The sequence below is a fragment of the Panicum virgatum genome, chromosome 2K (genome assembly GCF_016808335.1).
Source record: "Panicum virgatum strain AP13 chromosome 2K, P.virgatum_v5, whole genome shotgun sequence".
NCBI classification, from domain to species: domain Eukaryota; kingdom Viridiplantae; phylum Streptophyta; class Magnoliopsida; order Poales; family Poaceae; genus Panicum; species Panicum virgatum.
The window spans coordinates 39051353-39069412 of NC_053137.1; the positions used below are offsets into that span (position 1 = coordinate 39051353).

At 47.1% G+C, this 18060-nt stretch overlaps 1 non-coding gene across 1 annotated transcript; it reads left to right on the forward strand.

Annotated features, from left to right (window-relative positions):
• The first annotated feature begins 637 nt into the window (after positions 1 to 637).
• LOC120696352 lies at positions 638 to 776 on the forward strand. The gene has a single exon (XR_005684128.1). It is a non-coding gene; the product is annotated as a small nucleolar RNA Z247 (small nucleolar RNA).
• Positions 777 to 18060: the final 17284 nt, after the last annotated feature.

Genomic DNA, 18060 nt, shown 5'->3' on the forward strand with positions numbered 1-18060 from the left:
GTTGACTTGTTGTACAAGATCATGTAAGCCACGTTAGGGGCTGTTCCTAGCACATCTATTTAACATGGAGCCAAGAGCCAGGACAAGAGCCAGGATAGGCATCTCGTTACAACCAATTTCACATGGTAATCAGAACCTGGTTCTTCACCAGCATCATCCATGGCAACTTCTTTCGCATCCTCCGTTGTTCCCTCTCTCAGGTATCTTGTCACCGAGAAGCTTGCAAGGAACAATCATTCGCTCTGGAAGGCTCAAGTGCTCTCTGCCCTCTAAGATGTGCAGGTGGCACACTTCCTCCGGTCGACGACTCCCATCCCGCTGGTGACTGTCGCCAAGTCTCGTGAAAAGCGAACGAGCAAGTGCCCAATCCCGACTACGAGACCTGGGCGCCAAGGATCAGCAAATACTCAACTATCTACTATCCTCGCTTTCCCGGGACATCCTCGTGTAGGTGGCCACGCTGCCCACCACTATTGCTATCTGCGAGGCGATCGAGGCAATGTTCGCCTCTCAATCTCATGCTCGTGTCATCAACATGCGCATGGCTCTTGCCACTGTGCAGAAGGGGTCGTCAACCATCGCCAAGTACTTCTCCAAGATGAGGACGCTTGCAGATGATATGGCATCTGCCGGCAAGCATCTTGACAATGAAGATCTTGGCTCATACATCCTTGCGGGACTTGACGCCGACTACAATCTTGTGGTGTCGGCAATTTAGGCCAGAACAGATGCAATCTCCCTTGGTGAGATGTTCACTCACTTGTCTTCCTTTGAACAATGCAATGCTATCCTTCAAGGACATGGCTCCAGGTCGTCAGCAAACCTGGTGCCACGTGGTGGTTGTGGCAGTGGTGGCTGCGGCGGTCGTGGTCGCGGCCGTGGAGGATGACATGGAGGTGCAGATTCTTCTGAGCGCCCCTGCACCCCACTTGTCAATTGTGCGGCAAGGAAGGGCACACGGTGTTGCGATGCTATGAACGCTTCGATGCCTCTTTCATGGGTGCTCCAGATGCCAAGTCAGCATCATCGGCGACCACCTCGTATGGCATCGACACCAACTAGTACTCTGACTCCGGAGCCACTGATCATATCACTGGAGAACTGGAGAAGCTCACCGTGAGGGACAAGTATCATGGTGGTGGTCAGGTGCATGCTGCAAACGGGTCAGGTATGGAGATCGATCAGATTGGTCACACTCTTGTTCGTACCCCCAGTAGAGATCTAGCTCTCAACAATGTTCTCTATGTTCCCAAAGACAATAAGAATCTTGTTTCAGTCCATAAACTTACCCGTGATAATCATGTTTTCTTTGAAGTTCGTCCATCATTTTTCGTGATTAAGGATCAAACAATGAGGAAGGTTCTGCATAAAGGGTAATGCGAGGCTGGCTCTGTCCTTTGAAGTCTAGCGTCAATAAACAAGCCTACGGCATCATGAAGCCCCCGTCGTCCCGGTGGCATTGCCGTATCAGCCACCCATCTTCCTCTATTGTTCATCAAGTCCTTAGTAAGAATAACCTCCTGTTCATCCAGGAGTCCAATAAAGAGTCCATCTGCGATGCTTACCAGAAGGGCAAGAGCCATCAGCTACCCTATCCGAGATCCACTAGTGTGTCTAGTGCGCCGCTTAAACTAGTCTTCTCTGTTGTATGGGGTGCTGCCCCGGTTTCTATTGGCAAAAACACCTTTTATGTTAGTTTCATTGATGACTTTAGCAAGTTTACATGGATTTATTTGCTTCGTCATAAATCTGAAGTGTTTCAGCATTTTCATGATTTTCAGAATCTCGTTGAGCGCATGTTTAATCGTAAAATCATTGCCATGCAGACAGATTGGGGAGGCGAGTATCAGAAACTTAACTCGTTTTTCCAACGTGTTGGCATCTCTCATCATGTGTCTTGTCCTTATGCGCATCAGCAGAATGGTTCCGCTGAACGAAAACATCACCACATAGTTGAGATGGGGTTATCTCTCCTTGCTCAAGCAAGTCTTTGTTACAGCCACCTACCTCATCAATCGTCTCCCAACTAAAGTTCTTGATCATAAAACCCCTCTTCAAGTTCTTTTTAATCAGAATCCAGACTATTCCATCCTTAGAACCTTTGGTTGTGCCTGCTGGCCAAATCTACGTTCCTTTAACGCATGCAAACTTCAATTTAGATTCAAACACTGTGTGTTTCTTGGGTATAGTAATCTTCACAAAGGATTTAAATTTTTGGATGTTGCTGAAGGGTGGGTTTATATCTCGCGATACATAGTTTTTGATGAGACTGTTTTTCCTTTTGCATCTCTTCATCCCAATGCTGGCGCACAACTCCGGGCTGAAATTCTTTTGCTCCCAACACATCTTCACAACTCTTCTGATGCTACTGGGGTTGACAATAGTTGTGACTCGACTCTATCTTCTCCTACCACTGATGTTGTTTGTGAGTCTGCAGATGACTGTCAAGAACTTCCACAAGGTTTTGTAGGTGAAATTGGTACGAATTTTGGGTGATATTTCATGCAGAACATTGCCTCGGCAGGTGCAGAACACGAGGTTGATCCTCCTATGGTGACAGCACCTGAATCGCCCTCTAGATCGCCTCCTGTCAGGTAGGTGGGGTCGACTTCTCCTCGGGTGCCATCTATCCCTGCCGCCACATCGCCATGACGCCGTCTCTAGTTGGGGATCAAGATCCCACGTCGTCGTCTGGTCCGCTGGCGGGGGAGCAGCTTCAACAGTCGACTGTCGTGGATCAGGCGCTGCCGGCTGGATCTTCTGTGCCGATCTTGATTACAACTAATGTTGATGCTGATTCTGCTGCTACTTATGATAATTCTCACCCGATGACACATCTCTCCAGAGGTATTCATAAACCCAAATTTTACACTGATGGCACTATTCGTTATGCACATACAGTGATAGCTTCCGAAGAGCCTTGCAATCTTCAAGACGCATTATCTAGTCCGTGTTGGAAACAAGCTATGGATGCTGAGTTTGATGCTTTCATGAAGAACAAGACTTGGCATCTAGTTCCACCACAGAAGCAGAAAAATGTGATTGATTGCAAGTGGGTTTATAAGGTCAAGTGTAAAGTGGATGGCACTATTGATAGATATAAGCCCGTTTTGTTTCAAAGGGGTTCAAACAACGTTATGGCATAGACTACTAAATTACCTTTAGTTCGGTTGTGAAGGTAGCTACCATTTGATTGATACTTTCTCTTGTAGTATCCAGGGGATGGTGTCTTCGTCAGTCAGTTGGATGTACAAAATGCATTTCTTCATGGGTTTCTTGAAGAAGAAGTGTATATAAGTTAGCCACCAGGATATGAGGATATACACTCACCCCACTATATTTGTGCAAACTAGACAAGGCCTTATATGGGTTGAAACAAGCGCCTCGAGCATGGTATTTAGCAACAAGCTTCAGAGTCTAGGGTTTATTCCCTCTAAAGCAGATACGTCCTTATTTTATTACAAGAAAGGCAAGCATACTATTTTTATGTTAGTATATGTTGATGACATAATCATAGCTGGCTCTTCTAAAGATATTGTTTCTGCTCTCTTGCGTGGCTTTGAGAAGGAATTTGCTATCAAGGATCTAGGAGATTTACACTATTTCGTTGGCATAGAAGTCCAGAGACCAAAAGGAGAATTGTTGTTGACACAGGAACGGTATGCCACTGGTATTTTGGAACGGGTTGGCATGAAAGCCTGTAAACCACTTTCTACTCCTCTCTCGACAACAGAGAAACTTTCAGCCCTGGAAGGAGAACCTTTGGGAACTGAGGATTCAACAAGATATCGAAGCATAGTGGGTGGACTCCAATACCTTACATTGACTAGACCGGATCTATCCTTTTTTGTCAATAAGGTATGTCAATTTTTGCATTGACCAACCACTCTGCATTGGGTGGGGGGGGAGTAAAACGGATACTCAGATATGTCAAAAGTTCTTTGCGACTTGGCTTGAAGATTGGCAAATCCACATCAATGTTAGTCAGTGCTTTCTCTGATGCTGATTGGGCTGGATGTCCTGATGATAGGAGATCTACAAGAGGTTTTGCTGTCTTCATTGGAAGCAATCTTGTTTGCAAGAAAGCAGGCAAAAGTATCTCGTTCTAGCATAGAGGCTGAATACAAGGCTATGGCGAATGCAACTACTGAGATCATGTGGGTACGCAAGTTGTTGAATGAATTGGGAATCCCTCATCCATCAGCTGCTTGTTTGTGGTGTGATAATATTGGCGCAAAGTATCTCTCAGAGAATTCTGTGTTTCAGGTGAGGAAAAAACACATTGAGATAGACTATCATTTTGTTAGAGAGCAGGTTAACCAGAAACAGTTGGATGTTCCGTTCATTTGCTCTAGAGATCAAGTTGCTAATGGATTCACCAAACCACTTGCGACCCGACAATCGGCTCTCTTTAAGAACAATCTCAAATTAACTACCCAGTTGTGATTGAGGGGGGGGGGGTGTTGAGATAATGATTAGCTCCGGTGTTATAGGATAGAGTTTGTTGTATGTTCTTTACTTGTAAGTCAAGTACATAGTTGACTTGTACAAGATCATGTAAGCCACGCTAGGGGCTGTTCATAGAACATCTATTTAACATGGAGCCAATAGCCAGGATAGGCATCTCGTTACAACCAATTCCACAGGGACGGCGTCCACGGCACCCACCCCTCCACCAACAGTGGTGCCATCGGCACTTGCGACCCCTCCACGAGCGATGGTGCCCGCGGCGCTGCCCGCTCCTCTGCCATCGGTGGCCGCCGCCCTCCTCAGCGGTGCCCTCACTCGCACGTGTCCTAGGCTACATCACGGCCATTGACCAGCGGTCGGGGATCTATCGCGGCTCATGGAGCTCAACCGCACCGAGCTACTCCTCCAAGCCATAATGGCCTGTGGTGGACGGCAGCCGTCGAAGCCGGTGCACTGGGAGGGCAAGGATGCATGAGAAGAGGAATAGGATGAGGAGGCGGCCTCGGCATCGACCTGACTGGGCTGCGCCAACAGCGCACTGCGGCGACACAAGCGCCGACAATGGCACCTACCCGTTGTGGCTGAAGGGTGGCGGCGGTTCGGGTTTCCACCCGCCCCCTCCGCCTCTCTCTTTTCTTTTATAGAAAAACCCCCAGACCTAATTTATTTATATGTTTAGAATAATTTCTATTCTGCATATTCCATTTAAGTCCTTGGATTGCTCTATATTCATGTATTGTCTTGTACATTACTTATAAATACATTCTGTATTGGCACAAATGTAATATGGATCCTATATTTATTATTAAGCATTTTGTCATCATCAGATCCCATTCTGTATTGGCACAATCTTATCATGTGCCATCATTTTATTGATATATTTCAACTTGGCACTCACTATTCTATATCAATAAGTTAAATTAAGGTATATAAAAGTAAATTTTGGAATAGCACAAGGTGATGCGACCTAGGCACTGGCTGTGATAAGTTCTTTTCAACAAATTTATTTGCTTTGAGACCGTGCTTACTAGTAGAAATAGTAGCATCCATGACGGTTTTTCGTATGACGTTTTTAACTTCGTCATTGAACAGATAGCATCCATGACCAAAAATCAAAGATTCATCTTAGCTCCTCGTCAGCCTCCCTCGTCCACTGCACAACCATGACGAAAGTAAAGCCTCGACACAGGAAAACATTGCCTTCGTCATAGGTTATCGCTGAAATCTTCAGCCCCAGCGGAACTTTGACGAAAGTAAAGAACACCATTTCATATCATCACAAAAAAAATGGTGAGCCATTAACTCCTCGGTCCTATGATCGGCGCGATACGTCATAGAACCAGACCAGCTGCCACGTGTAGCCAACTAGACCTGCCTGGCCACATCGCTAGCTTTGTTGGTCAACTCTCGCAACACGATCCCGTTGTGAGAGGTTTGACTCGGGCGTCCACTTGTACAAGTGAGGGCCCAGCAAGCTGACGTGGTTAACACGTGCAAATGTAGGCCCTGATTGACTGGTCCAATATGTCTAGCTGGCAGCCACGTGTGCTGAATGGGACCCCGAAGGTCAACGTGTCGACATGCTGGTGTACAAGTGCAGGCCCAGCAGGCCGACATGGGGGCCATAGGAGAAGTTGGACCTGGTTGACTGGTCCAGTATGTCTAGCTAGCAGCCACGTGTGCTGAATGGGACCTCGAAGGTCGACGTGTTGACATGCTGGTGTACGATTGCGGTGCGGTCCTAGCAGGCCGACATGAGGGGCCATAGGAGAAGTTGGACCGGACTGTCCATTCAACCCAGGAAGAGAAACAGGCACATATTGAAGACACGTGTGCCGAACGAGCCATAAAAGGTAGGGAAAAAACTGCTGCCGTGCGAGTTCGAACACGGGCCACGGAGAGTTTCGAGGTCGCTAAAAACCACTGCGTTAGACATTTGCTTACGTTGAAGTTCACATTTGTATTTTATTCAATGAAATAATATAAGTATCTCCATCTCGCTACTTCCCGCACGACGGTTCATTCTCCCGCGCACCTTTTTGCGCGTCGCCTGAACTTGCCGGCGACGAATTCGAACGGTGCCCCTTGTCCATCAATTTCATCGTGCCTATAAATACAAATTCTAAGCAGAGTGATGAAATATCTTCTCATCTGCTCCACTCTCTCTCAGGCTCCAGTCTCTCCATCTCCATCATGATAATGGGTAGTAACAACAAGCACCCTGCAGATGGAGCTCTAGAAGGCAATCTGCCGCTCCATGGTCACCTTCGCCGCCAAGGGTAAGAAGATCCTAATCCTGTGTGGCCTGATGCATGTTCATACCACTAATTCTATTCTGTTCATACAGGACCATCTCTATGGCCGGCTTGGCGGCCTGCAGGGGTGTTCGCGGCGCCGAATCCGCACCCGCAGCAAGTTCCCGCGGCTCCGCCGACTCGTACAACGGAGATGATGCTCGATGCTACCTCCATTTGTGGAAGGGGACATACGACCTCTACTCCGAGGCAACTCGTGAGTTTGTGCATCTCCAACTCTGCTTGGAGGCCACCCAGGCCGCCCTGACCGCTGCCGAGGGTGAGACCACCGCCGCTCGGGCGATGCTGTCCGCTAGCGATGGTAGAGTTGCAGGTATGGTTCTTCTTTGTGAGCATAATTTATTCTCCATGAAGATTATTTTTTCCCGATAATAAAATCTTCTTTTTCTGCATGGAAATTAAAGCCCTGAAAGCACAAATTCAGGCCCTTCACCAAGCGGCAAATGGTGCCGCCACCAAGGTGAATGCCAGAGGCGACCTGCTGGTGGACCGCCTACAGGACATCCCCAACCGCGCCAGGGAGATCGCCACCCACGGGGTTCAGCAGGGGGCTGCAACTGCTCTGGCTGTGGTGCAAACCTGTACGGGGCTCAAGCTTCTCCTTTTGGAGCCTGTCTTCACTGAAGGAGAAGGCCGAGCATGCTTTGACGAGCTCATTGTGCAATCTGATGTAGCCGCTATTGCAATCGGCAATGAAGTAAGCGCTGATAGTGTTGTAAGCAAGGTCTTTCTTGGTGAAGATTAGATTGTGTCTGAAACATAATTGTAAGATTGGGTAGGATGCGTATAATGTAGTCGATGTATTGCATTGAGCCCCTTGGGCGGTATATATAGAGTACAGAGACTTGGGGGGTAAGGCACCTCCCCAATACATATGACAGTTCGGGATTACTATCCTAACCTACCAAATATACTCTAATATCTCCCCGCAGTCGTAGCGGTAGCAACACGAATGGACAGATGGAGAATAATGGAGATATCCCTCCGTAGTCGGAACGCCGGTGCGAATGCTTCGACTGGAGTAGCTCATGCAGATGATAGCCCTTTAGTGCCGAAGTAGCCGAAGTCGAGGTGGACGTGGTCAAAGCCGTGAAGGAGGGCGCGGGTCTGAAGCATCGTCGAGGCACCCGAGTACACAAGATCCGCAGCTTCTGACCGAGGACAGCAGCAGGATGGTGAGCGGCGGATGGTGATGGTAGACCAGGCAGCTGAAAAGCGCACAGGGGTCTTCCTTCAGCAACATCGGCGGCAGTGTTCGCACAAGAACGGCAGGAGACGCGGAGTCGGATCGGGCACCGGCTTGACGAGGACCGGCAGCGGGTGGCGCCACCGCTTGGAAAGGCGGCGACATCGGCGATGAAGGCTTGACCACGACCATCGGCGCTACAGCCTGGGAGGGCGCAGCAACGACCTCATCCTCGGGTGTGTCGACGATGGAGCAGCGACGAACGGCAAGGCGACGCAAACCCGATCTCTGATCGGGGGAAAATAAAACACAGTAGCAGGAGGATCATGGGTACATCTCGAGTGCACCTAGCGACTAGCCCTGCCCTCACCCTCATCCTTATCTCCCCACACAAGAGAGAGAAGGGCAGAGCAAACTAGCGGCACCCAATGGCGGCCACCCACGCGGAAGCAGTGCCCCCCATAGCGGCGCCCGTCAGCCTCCATGTTGACGTCCAGTGGCCCCACGGGAGCGGCCCTGAATGCAGGCGGTGGGGCGGCCCTCATCCACGTGCTCGGTGGTAGCCACCTGTGAGGAGGCAGTGGCCCTAGACTCGAGCAGTGCCAGCCTGCGCGGAGGGAACGGCCCTTGGCGGCAGCCCCCACGGCGGCGCCCGGCGGTCCCCATCCGCACGCTCGGCGGCAGCCACCCACGCGGAGGTGACGGCAGTGATGGATCCTAGTGGCGAGGTAGGTCTCCTTACTGTGCTCAACGACAACAGGCACAGCAGATCGGAGGGATCTGCCGGGCATCCTACGAAGGCACTGCCCCCGGTGGAGATCGATCTCCTCGGGGGTGGGGCAGCGGCGGCGGCAGCGGAAGCCTAGTTATGTCATAGGATCGTGACCCTCTGACACCATGTAAGATTGGGTAGGATGTGTATAATGTAGTCGATGTATTGCATTGAGCCCCTTGGGCGGTATATATAGAGTACAAAGACTTGTGGGGGTAAGGCACCTCCTCGATACATATGGCAGTCCGGGATTACTATCCTAACCTACCAAATATACTCTAACAATAATGAATGAACAATCCAATGTTTTGCTTATTTAAATGTGCTAATCTTACACAATTTCTGTGTTTGCAAATGTAATAAAATATGCATCAATTTCATGAGAAGTCTGAATGTCGAATAACAAGCAACAAAGACACACATCCAAAAACAATAATGCAAACTCCTACAGATCGGCGTCGTCGTCGTTGTCGTCGTCATCGTCATCATCTGCACCATTCCCATTGGGGTCAGTGTCAGTACAATACTCCAAGATAGTGTCATCTCCATCATCCTCATCTTCCTCCTCGTCTTCCTCCTCATCTGCTGAAACTCCCATGGTGCCTACAAGCTCTGCTAAATTAGCTTCAATTACGTCTGCACCCTCTTCCTGATGCACATCATCAGCAGCATATCCATCGCCCTCATGTACTGCATGCTCCGTATCAGAACAGTAATCATCTTGGTGTAAGTATACATCCTTTTCAGGCACATCATAAATGCCTCTGTGTTCAAATTTTTGCACAACTCACCAATCGTTGCCTAAATCATTACCTATAAGTAAAATATCTTTGTGGATTGTGTTGCCAAAATGAAAGGGTCAGACTTGTACCAAAATGAGTTGATGTTGATGGACTTAAAATGTCTATCATCTCTAATGCCTACAGTCTTTCCCTCTTGATTGTACCAGTCGCATCGAAATAGGACCACTGACCGACGGTGCTGCAGATTAGAGTTATATTGCAACTCTATTACCTCTTTGAGGGCACCATAAAATTCAATTGTCTCGCCTCTATGTGTCCCCTTGGTCATGACACCACTATTCTGTGTCTTTAGGTGTTTCTCAGGCTATCTCCAACCATTCCCCCCATCCAACTCCCCCCAAACGTACTATTTACTATATTTTACTACCTCCCTCCAAAAGATTCCTCCCCTATAATTCCTTCTCTCCAACCATTCCCCCCATGTCTATTCCCCCTATATACTATCACTCATTAACTAATTATTTTTTTAATCATTTTTTAATTTAAAAAAATCATACAGTATTTGTACTATCATAATACGTATTATTATCATGTTACGGGGCTCAAACGGGATTAATATCGCGACGAAATGGTGTGATTAGAATATAGGGGGAGTTGGAACTCACTCTATATGTGGGGGGAGTTGGAACTCCCCCCATATATAGAGGGAGCTATAGGGGGAACCGTTGGAAATGATTTCCCCCTATAGCTCCCCCGATATGGGGTGGGGGGAGGGATAGAGGGTTCCATTGGAGCCAGCCTCACGGGCAACTGTGCTATAGCGGACTCCATTGACACTGCAAGCTTCACGAGACTTGACTCGGAGATCAGGACCACAAGAGAGTGCAAATAATCCTTCGCTGACCGCATTAGCATCATCTTCACACCACTCCGCGATCTAGAACCAAGCATATATATAATAAAGTTGTTGAGGCAAGCATAATGTCAGTGCGTTACATAAATGATAGGATGACAGCAACTTACATGTTGCTTAAACTATCAAGCAAACTCTTTCTCATGCCTTCGTTGAACATCACGTACCCCTGCTTGCGCCAAGAATTCCTTGTGCTTCCCGCGTTGCAAATTTTAGACATTGTTACGAATACATCAACAGTGGTCAACACATGTGTGGATATAATAAATAGGCAACAAGTAATATATATATATACTTACTCCAAATACGGCTCAACTTCGTCAGTGTTATTTAGTACATACCAAACAAGCAGATTAAAGGTTTTGTCATCGAAGTAATGTACCTGATTCTTGCCAATAAGGCGAACACCATGCATGAAAACAGAGGTGTCACCAGCTGTTGGACCATCAAATTCAGGAATTTTGTCGACATCATCGTCCGTGTACGAAGAACAAAATGCCAAGACTTCACTTTCTAGGTACGCTCTAGCAATTGATCCTTCAGGCCTAGCCCTATTCTTTAAAAGATTCTTCAATGTGCCAAGCCGCCGTTCAATTGGATACATCCAGCCATACTATACAGGATCTCTGAGCAGTTCCCCATCTGGTAGATGGACTGCCAAGTGTACCATCACATCAAAGAATGCAGGAGGGAAGATCTTCTCAATCTTGCATAGGATCAGTGGGATCTCTTTTTTCAGGCGTTTGACGACATGTGCCGAAAGATTTCTACTGCACAGCTCCCGAAAGAAGTTCCCAAGCTCTGCAACTGCTTCATATAGATCAGGATGCACAAGTCCTCTTAAGCCTACAGGTATGATTCTTTGTAGAAGGACATGGCAAGAATGAGTTTTCATCTGCCCTTGGACCTTTGAACCATCTACAGTAATGTAACTACCTAGGTTGGCTGTAAAACCATCTAGAAACTTTACACCTTTTAGGAACTTGCAAAATATACTTTGTTGTGCAGTCTTGAGGACATAGGTAGCGGGTGGAGTTTTTACCACATGACCCTCCTGGTAAGGATGCAACTTAGGTCTTATGCCCATGTCAACCAAATCTATCCTGCTATTCAGTGTGCCTTTGTCTTGCCCTCCAGTTTCAGCAGTGTGCCAAGGAGGTTGTCGCATATATTTTTCTCTATGTGCATGACATCAAGATTGTGGGGGCAGCAGCAGGTCTTTCCAATACGGCAGCTGTAAGGATCGATGGACCAAGAGGGGGGGGTGAATTGGGCCTTTTTCAAATTTCTAAGATAGTTAAAACAACCTTAACCTTTGCAAAGCTAGTAAGGCTCAATTCACCAACCAGCTAAACAAAGCAAACTGCACAAGCTAACAAAGATATGAAACTAAGCAAGGTAGAGCTAAGCTATGATCTCTAAGGTCAAGCACATGAAAGATTGCATGAAAGTAAGTGCTTGAAATGAGAGAGAGTGCAAGAGACAACTGGATTTTTTTCCGTGGTGTCGATGTGTTGGCACACACCCCTAATCCACGTTGTGACACTCACTAAGAGTCTTGTCACATCCCATGTCACCGAGACTTGGGCGCTCACTAAGAGTCTCTGTTCACCATCCCGGCGTGGTGGAGCTCAAGCCACGTACAATCTTCTTCTCCGGGCTCCCACAATCCTTGGCAAGCTCCGCGAGAAACACCTCGATCACCAAGATCGCCTAGGTGATGCCAATCACCAAGAGTAACAAGCTAGGGCCTTCACTTGAGCAAGAACCGATCACCAAGAACGGATGCACACAAGCTTCTCTCTACTCAAGTCCTTAGTCTTGCTTCTTGATTGATTGAATGAACAAGTATGTGAAGGATGAAGCTCAAGGTGGCTCTTGACTATATTATGAGTGTATGGATGTTGCCTGGTGTCAAGAGTGGCAAAATGACCCATTGGAGGGGTATATATAGGCAGCTCACACGAATAGAGCCGTTGGAGAAAAGCTGCCAGAAAACTGCGTAGCGCCGGTTAATCCGACGTACCTCCAATAGTCATCGTCGGTTTAACCGATGAATGTAAACTGCCCCTTCTGAAAACTAGCCGTTACAACTTGGGCAGATTAACCGACGTATCATCGGTTTAACCGGTGAGTGTAGTTGTCCACTGATCAACTGAGAAACCAAGTCTCTAGACAACTGCACCGACGTTAACTCAAAACCATCGTCGGTTTAACCGGTGAGTACAATTTCAGAAATCCCTGGAAAAACCATCTCACTGGTCAATTGCACCGACGTCTCAATTCAAATATCGTCGGTTTAACCGGTGTATAGAACCTTGAAACACCCTGGAAAAACTAACTCTGGACTAATGCACCGACGTTCAATTCAAACGCGTCGGTTTAACCGGTGTATTGACTTGTCCAGACTCTGCTGACTTCATTTAACCGACGTATAGAAATTTGTAAGCGTCGGTTAAACCGGTGTTAAAGACTTTTTCTGATTTTGTCTTTTTCTGATTTGAGTCTTGAATGAAATCCAAATATTCTTGAGATATAAGTTGAGAACCACTTATTTGAACTTCTAGGAACCTGAGTGACCATAGTGTGCATCCATTTTTGATTGACCATGTCCATGCTCAAGTTACTTGGCCTTAACCCCTCTTAATAGTGCGATCACTACAAAACTATAAAACCTATACTAACCTAAGTGTCCTTCTCAACCTTATGACACTTAGGACTAGAAAAATCCTTAGTCTTGACATATATATGAGTTGAATACCGAGATCGCCTTTTTGGATAATGAAATTGAGGGGCCTCTTTTGACATATGACCAAATGAGCGATAATGATCTATTAAGCTGCACAAACTCATTAGTCACAATAATGGTTGTCATTAATCACCGAAACATACCTTGAGGGCCTAGATGCTTACAGCAGCTTCCACCACCCAGCTTTGCGGTTATAAATTACCCGCTCTCCTTTGTCACCATGCTTTCTCTTGAGCCCTGTGTCTTGTACACCTGGCTGGACATGGCTCACCCTTTGTAGTAGCTCTGCAACCTCCTCTGCAGTGAAATTTCTAGGTGCCTCCTGCTCCTCGGCGGCCTTGGCCACCATCTCGGCCCTCTCGGCCTCTCTCTCAGCACGAGTCCGCTTGCGGACGGGCTTCTCCACAACTACCTCCTTCCCCTTCCTATTTTCACGACCCATCTCGACTGGCGGTGGCGCGGGTGTGTGGGAATGCAAACGCGGCGTGAAAGTGGTGCGAAGAACGGCTCGGGCAAAATGTCGAGCACTTGGCGAGCGCTTGGTGAGATGGCGCTGCGGCTGCGGCGTGGGGGTACTGCTGCGTGGATGGCGCGGAGCGTGTGGCAGTGATGCGGTACGGAGGCGCTAGGTGGTGGCGGCATGATTTTGCAGTGGGGACGATGCGAGGCGCAGGCGGCGGCGAGGGCGTGGTGCGGCGGCGGCGGCTACGCGCGTAGACGGCGAGTACTGGTGGCGTGCAGGCGAGCGGCGGCGTGGAAGACGGCGTGTACGGACGGCGGCGAGGTGTAGCGGTGGCGCCGGAGAGGCGGATCGAGCGGCGGCGGTGCGGAGTCGGGAAAAACAAGAGGAGAGAGGCAGGCGTCCGCGGGCAAGACACATATATGATAGGTGGGACCCGCGATTTTCTTTAACACCGGTCGATCCGACGCATAGGGTTTGAACGCCGGTTGATTGCGTCGGTTTAGTTGACCCGAGACTCCAGCAAAAATTCATCTGATCGCCGGTTGATCCGACGTGAAGTATTTTGAACTCGCCGGTTAAACGCTGCTAACACCGGTTGATTGCTGGGACAGAACTTCATTACGTTCACCGGTTGATCCGATGTCCCGAAATTTGTATACGCCGGTTGAACGCCTGGTTTGACTGAGCTGAGGCTGAAACTTAGTGACGCCGGTTAAACCGATCGGTATAGATCCATTGAACGTCGGTTTAACCGGTGAACCCAAAAACCCTTCACTCAGCTCACTCTTCTATGCTAAGTCCAAAACTTATAAAATTTAACTAAACTCAAGTTAATGGACTTGCATATGCGACTTTACCCCTCAAAATACTTAGGATAGCACACTAGCTTAAATAGTTTTCTTTTTGAATACAAGAAAAAAGCCGCAAAGCGAGACAAAGCGCCAAATAAAATATATGAGCCATGTCATAGGAATATTGAAGATAGAAAGCTTCAAACTCATCATGACATTGCTCACTAGGCAATAACGCACCTAACACTTTGCTCTTTTCACTTTTCATGAATTAAGATCTTGTATATGAAACAAGTCTTATTTTCATCAAGTGATCTCCATTGTGACCCTTACGCATGCAATGATGGTGCAAGCTATAACCATATGCGAAAGTAAGGTAAACATGAAGTGCACATCTATATGACAAGAAATGCATAGCAAGAATTTAAATTCTACTTGTCAAGTTTGAACCCACAGGAAGCTTCTTCATGATGAGCCTTTCTACAAGCCTAGAGGAAAACAAGTGGACCACCACCTCTAGCTAAACCCTTGCTCATCACTATCTTACCATGGTTAGACAAGTGTCCTATATGTATGCATTTTTCTATATGACATGGCAACTTACATGACGTTTGCCGCATCTAACACATTAAGCTCATTCCTTAGCCTTACAAAAGTGCTCTCGTCTAAAGGTTTTGTGAAAATATCCGCCAATTGCTCCTCGGATCTCACACCTTGAAGAGATATGTCTCCTTTGGCTTCGTAATCATGCAAGAAGTGATGGCGAATATCAATGTGCTTTGTGCGAGAGTGTGGAACCGGATTCTTGGCAATTTTTATGGCACTTTCATTGTCACAAAGGAGTGGGATCCTATCTAGTTTCACGCCAAAGTCCAAAAGGGTTTGCTTCATATATAGGATTTGGGCACAACATGCACCGGCCGCTATATATTCCGCTTCCGCGGTGGACAAAGCCACGGAATTTTGCTTCTTACTCGACCAATAAACTAGAGAACGCCCAAGCAAGTGGCAACCCCCGGAGGTACTCTTGCGATCCACACGGCTTCCGGCAAAATCCGAATCCGAGTATCCCAAGAGATCTAAGCTAGCGCCTTTGGGGTACCACAAGCCTATGCTAGGGGTGTGCTTGATATACCGAAGGATCCTATTCACAGCCGAGAGGTGTGATTCCTTTGGGTTTGCTTGAAAGTGGGCACACAAGCACACACTAAACATTATATCGGGCCTAGATGCGGTAAGGTAAATCAAAGACCCTATCATAGAATGATAGAGGGATTGATCAACCGGTTTACCGTCCACATCCAAGTCGAGATGCCCATTGGTAGCCATGGGTGTCTTGATTGGTTTGCACTCATCCATCTTGAACTTCTTCAAGATATCTTTAGTATACTTTTCTTGATGGATGAATGTCCCTTCCTTCATTTGTTTGACTTGAAAACCAAGGAAGAAGGTCAATTCGCCAATCATGGACATCTCGAATTCCCTAGACATCATGGTAGCAAACTCATGGCTTAGTGAATCATTAGTTGAGCCAAAGATAATATCGTCAACATAAATTTGACAAATGAAAAGATCCCCGTTGACGTCTTTTGTGAACAATGTGGTGTCCACCCTCCCGATCTTGAAGCCTTGCATGATTAGGAAGTCACGAAGCCTCTCAAACCAAGCCCTTGGAGCTTATTTGAGTCCATAGAGTGCCTTGTGCAACCTATAAACATGATTAGGATTCCTCGGATCTTCAAACCCGGGAGGTTGCTCAACATAAACAAGTTCGTTAATTACGCCATTTAAGAATGCACTTTTCACATCCATTTGATATAACTTAATATTATGATGTGAAGAGTAAGCAAGAAGGATGCGGATAGCTTCAAGTCTTGCGACCGGAGCAAAAGTTTCACCAAAATCCAAACCTTCGACTTGAGAAAACCCTTTTGCCACAAGTCTTGCTTTGTTGCGTATCACCACCCCATGTTCATCTTGCTTGTTTTGAAAGACCCACTTGGTGCCGATTATGTTCTTGTCTTTCGGAGGAGCTTCGAGGACCCAAACTTCATTGCGGGTGAAGTTGTTCAATTCTTCTTGCATGACCATCACCCAATCCGAGTCCTCAAGCACTTCCTCTATTCTAGTGGGTTCAATACAAGAAACAAACGAGTAATATTCGCAAAATGAAGCATGCTTGGAGCGAGTTCTTACTCCCTTGGAAGGACTACCAATGATTTGACCAATTGGATGATCCTTGGAGATGCGACCATGCTTCACTAGCGGTGCTTGTGTGGATGCTTGTTGGGGTGGATCGTGGGTGACTTGTGCTTGTGGTGGAACACTTTGCTCTTCTTGTTCTTGGACTTGGGGTGTTGGCGTTGGCACATCTTCTTGAGGTTGTGTATCATCTTTGTCTTGATCTTTATCCACTTGGGGTGCCATGGAGGTGCTTGGTGTAGATGAGGAAGGTCCTCCCCCTTGATCATTGCCTTCATGCACCTCTTCCGGCTTGATATCCCCAATGGACATCTTCTTCAAAGCTTCGTCAATCTCCTCATCACCTACATTTTCATAGCCAACAACCTCCTCTTGGAAGCCATTAGATTCATCAAACTCCACATCACATGTTTCTTCAACTAACCCGGAGGTTTGATTGAATACTCTATATGCTTTGGAGTTTGATGCATAACCAAGAAAGAAACCCTCATCACATCTACTTTCAAACTTACCGAGCCTTTTCTTCTTATAGATGAAGCATTTGCAACCAAAGACTCGAAAGTAGGATATATTTGGTTTCTTCCCGGTGATGAGCTCATATGGAGTTTTCTTGAGGAGTCGGTGGGGATACACTCGGTTGGATGCATGACACACCGTATTGATTGCTTCCGCCCAAAACTTCTCGGACGTGCCATAATCATCCAACATTGCTCTTGCTAGAGTGATGAGTGTCTTGTTCTTTCTTTCCACCACTCCATTTTGTTGAGGCGTGTAGGTGGCAGAGAACTCATGCTTGATGCCCTCTTCATCGCACCATTCTTCAATCTTCATATTCTTGAACTCGGTGCCGTTGTCACTCCGGATCTTTACAATTGGGGAGTTGTACTCCCTTTGAGCTCTTCTTGCAAATGTCTTGAAGATTTCCGGAGTTTCACCCTTATCGCCTAGAAACATGACCCAAGTATAACGTGAAAAATCATCAACGATAACTAGGCAATAGAGGTTACCACTAATGCTCTTGTATGTAGTTGGACCAAAGAGATCCATGTGAAGTAGCTCGAGCGGCTTGGAGGTAGACAACATCGTCTTGATGGGATGATGTGTTGCAACTTGCTTCCCGGCTTGACATGCTTTGCATAATTTGTTCTTATCAAAGGTAACGTCCTTCAAGCCGGTGATCATCCCTCTCTTGTGGGCCTTCTTGAGGTTTCTCATGCCAATACGAGCAATTCTCCTATGCCAAAGCCACCCAAGAGACGACTTGGTGAAGAGGCATGTCATGGTGCTTGTTTGCTTTGAAGAGAAATCCACCAAATAGATGTTGCCATGCCTAAACCCCGTGAATACCATTGACTTGTCTTCTTCAAGAGTTACTACAACACCATTCTTGTCAAAGGTACACGTTAGTCCAAGATCACATAATTGAGCAATAGAAATAAGATTAAAACTTAGTGCT